We start from the raw sequence: 5,742 nt of genomic DNA on the forward strand, positions 1-5,742 counted from the left end.
TCATAGGGGAATTTTTCCAAACTTTCCAAAAAGAACTGACACCATTCCTGCTCAAACACTTTCAAAATATTGAAGAAAATGGATACTACCTAACTTATTCTGTGAAGCTAATATCACTCTGATACAAAAAACAGATAAAGACACTACAAAAAAAGGAAAACTATAGGTCAATCTTTCTAATGAATATAGAGGCAAAAATCATAAACAAAATACTTGCAAATCAGGCCTGGAAGTGCTTAGTTGGAAAGATGGTGGCTGTGTTGGTGTATGAGCCTCCGGTTGGGGGTTTTTCTTTTGATAATTGCTGCAGGAATGCTGTCTTGGAAGCCAAGTTTGGAAGGAAAGGATACAAACTTCCAACAGCCTGGAAAACTGGCACAACCATTGCAGGGGTGATCTATAAGGATGGCATAGATCTTGGAGCAGATACAAGGGCAACTGAGGGGAAGGAACTGTTCAAAAATACACTTCATATCTCCTAACATTTATTATTGTGGTGCTGAAACAGCCGCAGACACAGACATGACAACCCAGCTCATTTCTTCCAACTTGGAGCTCCATTCCCTCTCCACTGGCTGCTTGCCCAGAGTTGTGATAGCCAATTGGATGCTGAAACAGATGCTTTTCAGTATCAAGGTTACATTGGTGCAGCCCTAGTTTTAGGGGAAGTAGATGTTACTGTATCTCATCCCTACAGCATCTATCCTCATGGATCAACTGATAAGTTGCCTTATGTCACCATGGGTTCTGGTTCCTTGGCAACAATAGCTGTGTTTGAAGATAGGTTTAGGCCAGATATGGAGGAGGAGGAAGCCAATAAGCTGGTAAGTGAAGCCATTGCAGCTGGTATCTTCAAAGACTTGTGGTCTGGAAGCAACATTGATCTCTGTGTCATCAGCAAGAGCAAGCTGGATTTTCCCCACCCATATGCAATGCCCAAAAAGAAGGGGACCAGGTTTGGCAAATACAGTTGTGAGAAAGGGATCACTGCAGTCCTCACCAAAAAAGTCACTACCCTGGAAATTGAGGTGGTAGAAGAAACAGTCTAAACAATGGACACTTCCTGAATGATGTCAGTGGCAGGTGGTTATTGCTATAGAAGACTGGGGTATTGGAGGTCCCCTCTGTAAGACAGTCGTTCAGCCAGTGTTTGGTGAGTGAAACTCAATAAAAAATGAAAACCAAAAAAAAAAAAAAAACAAAAAAAAAAACAAAAAACAAAAAACCAACCCCAAAACATGCACATTAAAAGAATCTAAAAGCACATTATAAGAATTCTACACGACAACCAAGTGGGTTCATTCCTGGCATGTAAGGGTATTTCAACATAAGAAAATCAATTAATGTAATTCAACACATCAACAAATTTAAAGGGAAAAATCAAGTGATCATTTTGATAGATGCTGAAAAAGCATTGACAAAATTCAACATCCCTTTTTGATAAAAACATTTCAAAAGGTAGGAATTGAGGGAACCTTCCTCAATATGATAAAAGGCATGTATGAAAAACCCACAGCCAGCATAGTACTCAATGGTGAGAGGCTGAAAGCCTCCCCCTAAGATCGGAAATGAGACAAGGATGCCCCTGTCATCTATGTTACTCAACATTGTGCTAGAAGTTCTAGCCAAAGCAATTTGCCAAGACAAAGAAATAAAAGGTATCCAAACTGGAAAGGTAGAAGTAAAACCGTCATTTGCACATGACATGATCTTATATTTAGAAAATCCTGAGATTCGATGACGAAGCTACTTGAGCTAATAAAAAAATTCAGCAGAGTGGTGGGATGTAAGATTAATGCACATAAGTCGGTAATGTTCCTATACTCTAGTAATAACCTAACTGAACAGGCAATCAAAAAAAGAAAAAAAACAGAAAAACTCCATTCACAATAGCAACTAAAAAAATCAAGTACCTAGGAATAAACTTAACCAAGGATGTAAAAACCTCTACACAGAAAATTACAAAATTTTACTAAGAGAAATAAAAAAGGACCTAAATAGATGGAAAAATATTCTATGCTCATGGATAGGAAGACTAAATGTTGTTAAGATGTCAGTTCTACCCAAACTGACCTACAGATTCAATGCAATTCTAATGAAAATTCCAGCAACCTACTTTGCAGACTTGGAAAAGTTAGCTATCAGATTTTTTTGGAAAGGAAAGGAGCCTCGAATTGCCAAAAACAAAAGTTTAAGTGGGAGGGCTTACACTTTCAGACTTTGAAGCCTACTATAAAGCCACTGTGGTAAAACAGCATGGTATTGGCACAAAGATAGATACATTGCTCAATGGAATTGAATTGAGACTTCGGAAATAGACCCCCAGATATATGGTCCACTAATTTTTGATAAGGCCCCCAAATCCACTGAACTAGGACAGAACAGTCTCTTCAACAAATGGGGCTGGGAAAACTGGATATTCATAACCAAAAGAATGAAAGAAGACCCCTACCTCATGCCCTATACAAAAAAAAAATTCAAAGTGGATCAAAGACCTCAATATAAGAGACAGCACAATAAAACTCTTTGAAGATAACACAGGGAAACATCTTCAGGACCTAGTAATAGTTGATAGCTTCTTAGACCTTACATCCAAAGCACAAACAATGAAAGAAAAAAATAGGTAAGTGTGAACTCCTCAAAATCAAAATCTTCTGTGTCTCAAAAAACTTTGTTAAAAAGATGAAGAGGCAGCCAACTCAATGGGAGAAAATATTTGGAAACCATATATCTGATAAGAGACTGATATCCTGCATATATGAAGAAATCCTACAACTCAACATCAACAGTACAAACAGCCCAATTATGAAATGGTCAAAAGATATGAAAAGGTATTTTTCTGAAGAGGAAATACAAATAGCTAAAATTGAGGGATAATATTTCTGTTATAGCTAAATTAAGACTGAAAGAGTTTGATTACATAATCTAAATATAAATGATATTTTATTTAATATGGATTTTTTTCTTCAACTTCTTGGAATAATCTGCAATTTTCTCTGGCATCCAAGAAATCTTTCAGTAATATATTAAGCATTCTGAAGGGGCTTTATCTCTTTCAGACCATGTTTGTATCCTGTAGTATATTTGTAACTGTTTCAGTTATTTACCATGACTGAAACATAATCTTACTAATACAAATTGAGTTAGTGACTAGTTACTAATATGAATAGAGCTCACTTTATCAGTAATGAGTTTTTAAAGCCATTCATGTCAATAAGTTTTCCAAAACACTTCATGAATGATCCAGATCAGAGTTTCTCAACCTTCCTTGATTGTAAGACTTACGTGAGGTATATGTTAGACAAATTCTCAGGCTTCCACCTAGACCTACTGAACAATCATTTCTAGAGGTATTACCTGGTAATTTTCATGTTTAATAATTGCCTCAGGTTATTCATATCATCAGGGGAATGTAAGAAGTCCTAACCAAGATAGTAACCTAGATAGTAACTTTAAGACTCATGGAGTATACTTTTTCATATTCTCCCATAAATAACATAGAGGTATGAAAATATTTTCGAGGTGGTTGAGAATATTAAAAACAACTTAATTATACTTGTGGATACTGAGTAGACACTCACAAATACACACCTACATAAGTGAAGATTATGTTGCTCTTTAGGGGAAAACATCACAAGTTTAAACTGCTGCAGAATTCTAATGACAATTTGGCTCTATTTAATAGACAAAGAAGTATTTGGAATGACACTAAGTTTTACAAAAAATTTGCAAAAATATGCTGTATCCTTTCAAACTCAGTGTAACTACAGTAGACTTCCAAAGCTATACTTTGTGCATCTAACATTACCCTCATTTTTACTGTGGCTTATACCTCCGCAAGGCTTAATTTGAAATACGGATTTTGATCACTTGCATTGCACTGAAATTTGCTTAGTAAAAAATTAATCAAAAGCAGATTTTTCAGCACAATTAAATATAAGTAAAGACGACAAAGAATAGTCTTATGATTTTAATTAAAAAATCACATAAATAAATTATTTGAATAAAAATGTATTTTTTTCTTTGAAAATACTGACCCAAAGAAAACATCAAAGTATTCATTTGCTTTGCATGGATTAAAATGTATATACATTTATAGTTCCTGTTTGCAAGAACTAGCTAATAGCCTACCTCAGAGGTTGGTGAACTTTTTTTCTGAAAGTTGCTAGGTAGTAAATATTTTAGCCTTTGCTGGCCATGTAGTCTCAGTGACAGGTTGCATGAAAGCTGCCACAGTCAATATGCAAACAAATGAGTGTGGCTGTGTTCCAATAAAACTTCATTTACAAAAACAGGCTATAATTTGCTGACCCCTGGTCTAGTAGAGTAGAAAATTGTCTTGTGATAAAGTGATTTTAAAAATAGCACATCTACCCAGATAAAGCTTACAAGATATATAGTCTTCAAAGATTATTTTCCTCCTTGTCTGGGTATACTGTTTCTAAGTTCAAGAGGTGGAACTTATCTTCCTTCTTCTTGACTCTTGTCTTATAACTCAATCTGACAAATAGAATGCAACAGAAATGTTGTTTTTAGACTTTTGACTTTCGGTCTTAAGAGGACTGGCAGCTTCCGTTTTCTACTTCTTGGAACTCAGTTGTCATGCTGTGAGAAGCTCAGATCATAGAGACAGGCCAGGTAGAGGAGAGCTGAGGTGCTTTGGTTGTCAGTGTAAACTCTCAGTTGACAGCCAGTACCAACTGCTGGGCATATGGGACATTACAAGCCAATTGAACCCCCAAAGGACTGCAGCCCCAGTCATCTCATATGGAGCAGAACCCAGTAAACCTGCAGAGACATAATAGATAATGTGGTTGTTGTTTAATATGGTATGGTTTGTGATATAGCAGTAGATACTTGAAAGACTTCACTCTTGGCATTGTTTGTGTCTGGTTACTCAGTGATTTGGAATTATCAGTTGTTACAGGAATGAACAAAAACTAGTAGTGTTAATCATTAAAAAATTGTGGATTTTTGCCTAGGAATGTCTAGTCTGTGCCATATTGTCCAAAATTCTATTCTGAACAAACATTAGTTACAGGGTCCTCTCAGCTGAATGTGTAACAGGGGAGATTCATTGAACAAGCTAAGAATGCAGACAGTTTAAAAGTTGAAAAGTAAGAGGATTCATGATCTAATATATCTGGGCTCTTTCCTTTCCAGAAGAGAAATGAATAATCTGAAACTATTCCCCTCTCTTTTATTTTCAAAAGCCTAAGAAGTATAATATAATGACTCTGATATTTTGGGAATTTGGATGTTGCGATAAAAAAAGAGAAAACCTAATATATATTGTGGACTTCCTGTGTCCTGGGAATGATTCTAAAGGCTTATCTGCATTATCTCTATTAATCCTCCCAACAAATTTATGAGATTATATTCCCTGTTTTTCAGATGAGGAAGTCAACACTCAGTGGTCACATACAACTATGAATGAATGGTGCTAAGATTCAGACCCAGGCAATCTGGCTCCAGAGCCCATGTACGTAAACAATAGACCACACTGAAATGAATGTCTGTGCTTGGCCAAAACTTTCCTGCTGTACGTGACACCGTATTTTGTGACCTTCACCAGATGATTAACCAACAGGTGACAGCCAGCACAGCCAGGTGGCTATGATCAGCTTAACAGCTCATTTTCATCCATATATGGCTTTACCTCAGAGCCCTTATTGAATGGAGAGTCACTATGAGAAGTCCTGTGGGGGAGGGGATGAGATACTTGACCAGGTGTCTTCTCTT

General features: G+C 36.5%; 1 pseudogene; it reads left to right on the plus strand.

Annotated features, from left to right (window-relative positions):
* Nucleotides 1-248: 248 nt before the first annotated feature.
* Nucleotides 249-1,067, plus strand: LOC119508316 (annotated as a pseudogene).
* Nucleotides 1,068-5,742: the final 4,675 nt, after the last annotated feature.

The sequence above is a fragment of the Choloepus didactylus genome, chromosome 13, assembly GCF_015220235.1.
Source record: "Choloepus didactylus isolate mChoDid1 chromosome 13, mChoDid1.pri, whole genome shotgun sequence".
NCBI classification, from domain to species: Eukaryota; Metazoa; Chordata; class Mammalia; order Pilosa; family Megalonychidae; genus Choloepus; species Choloepus didactylus.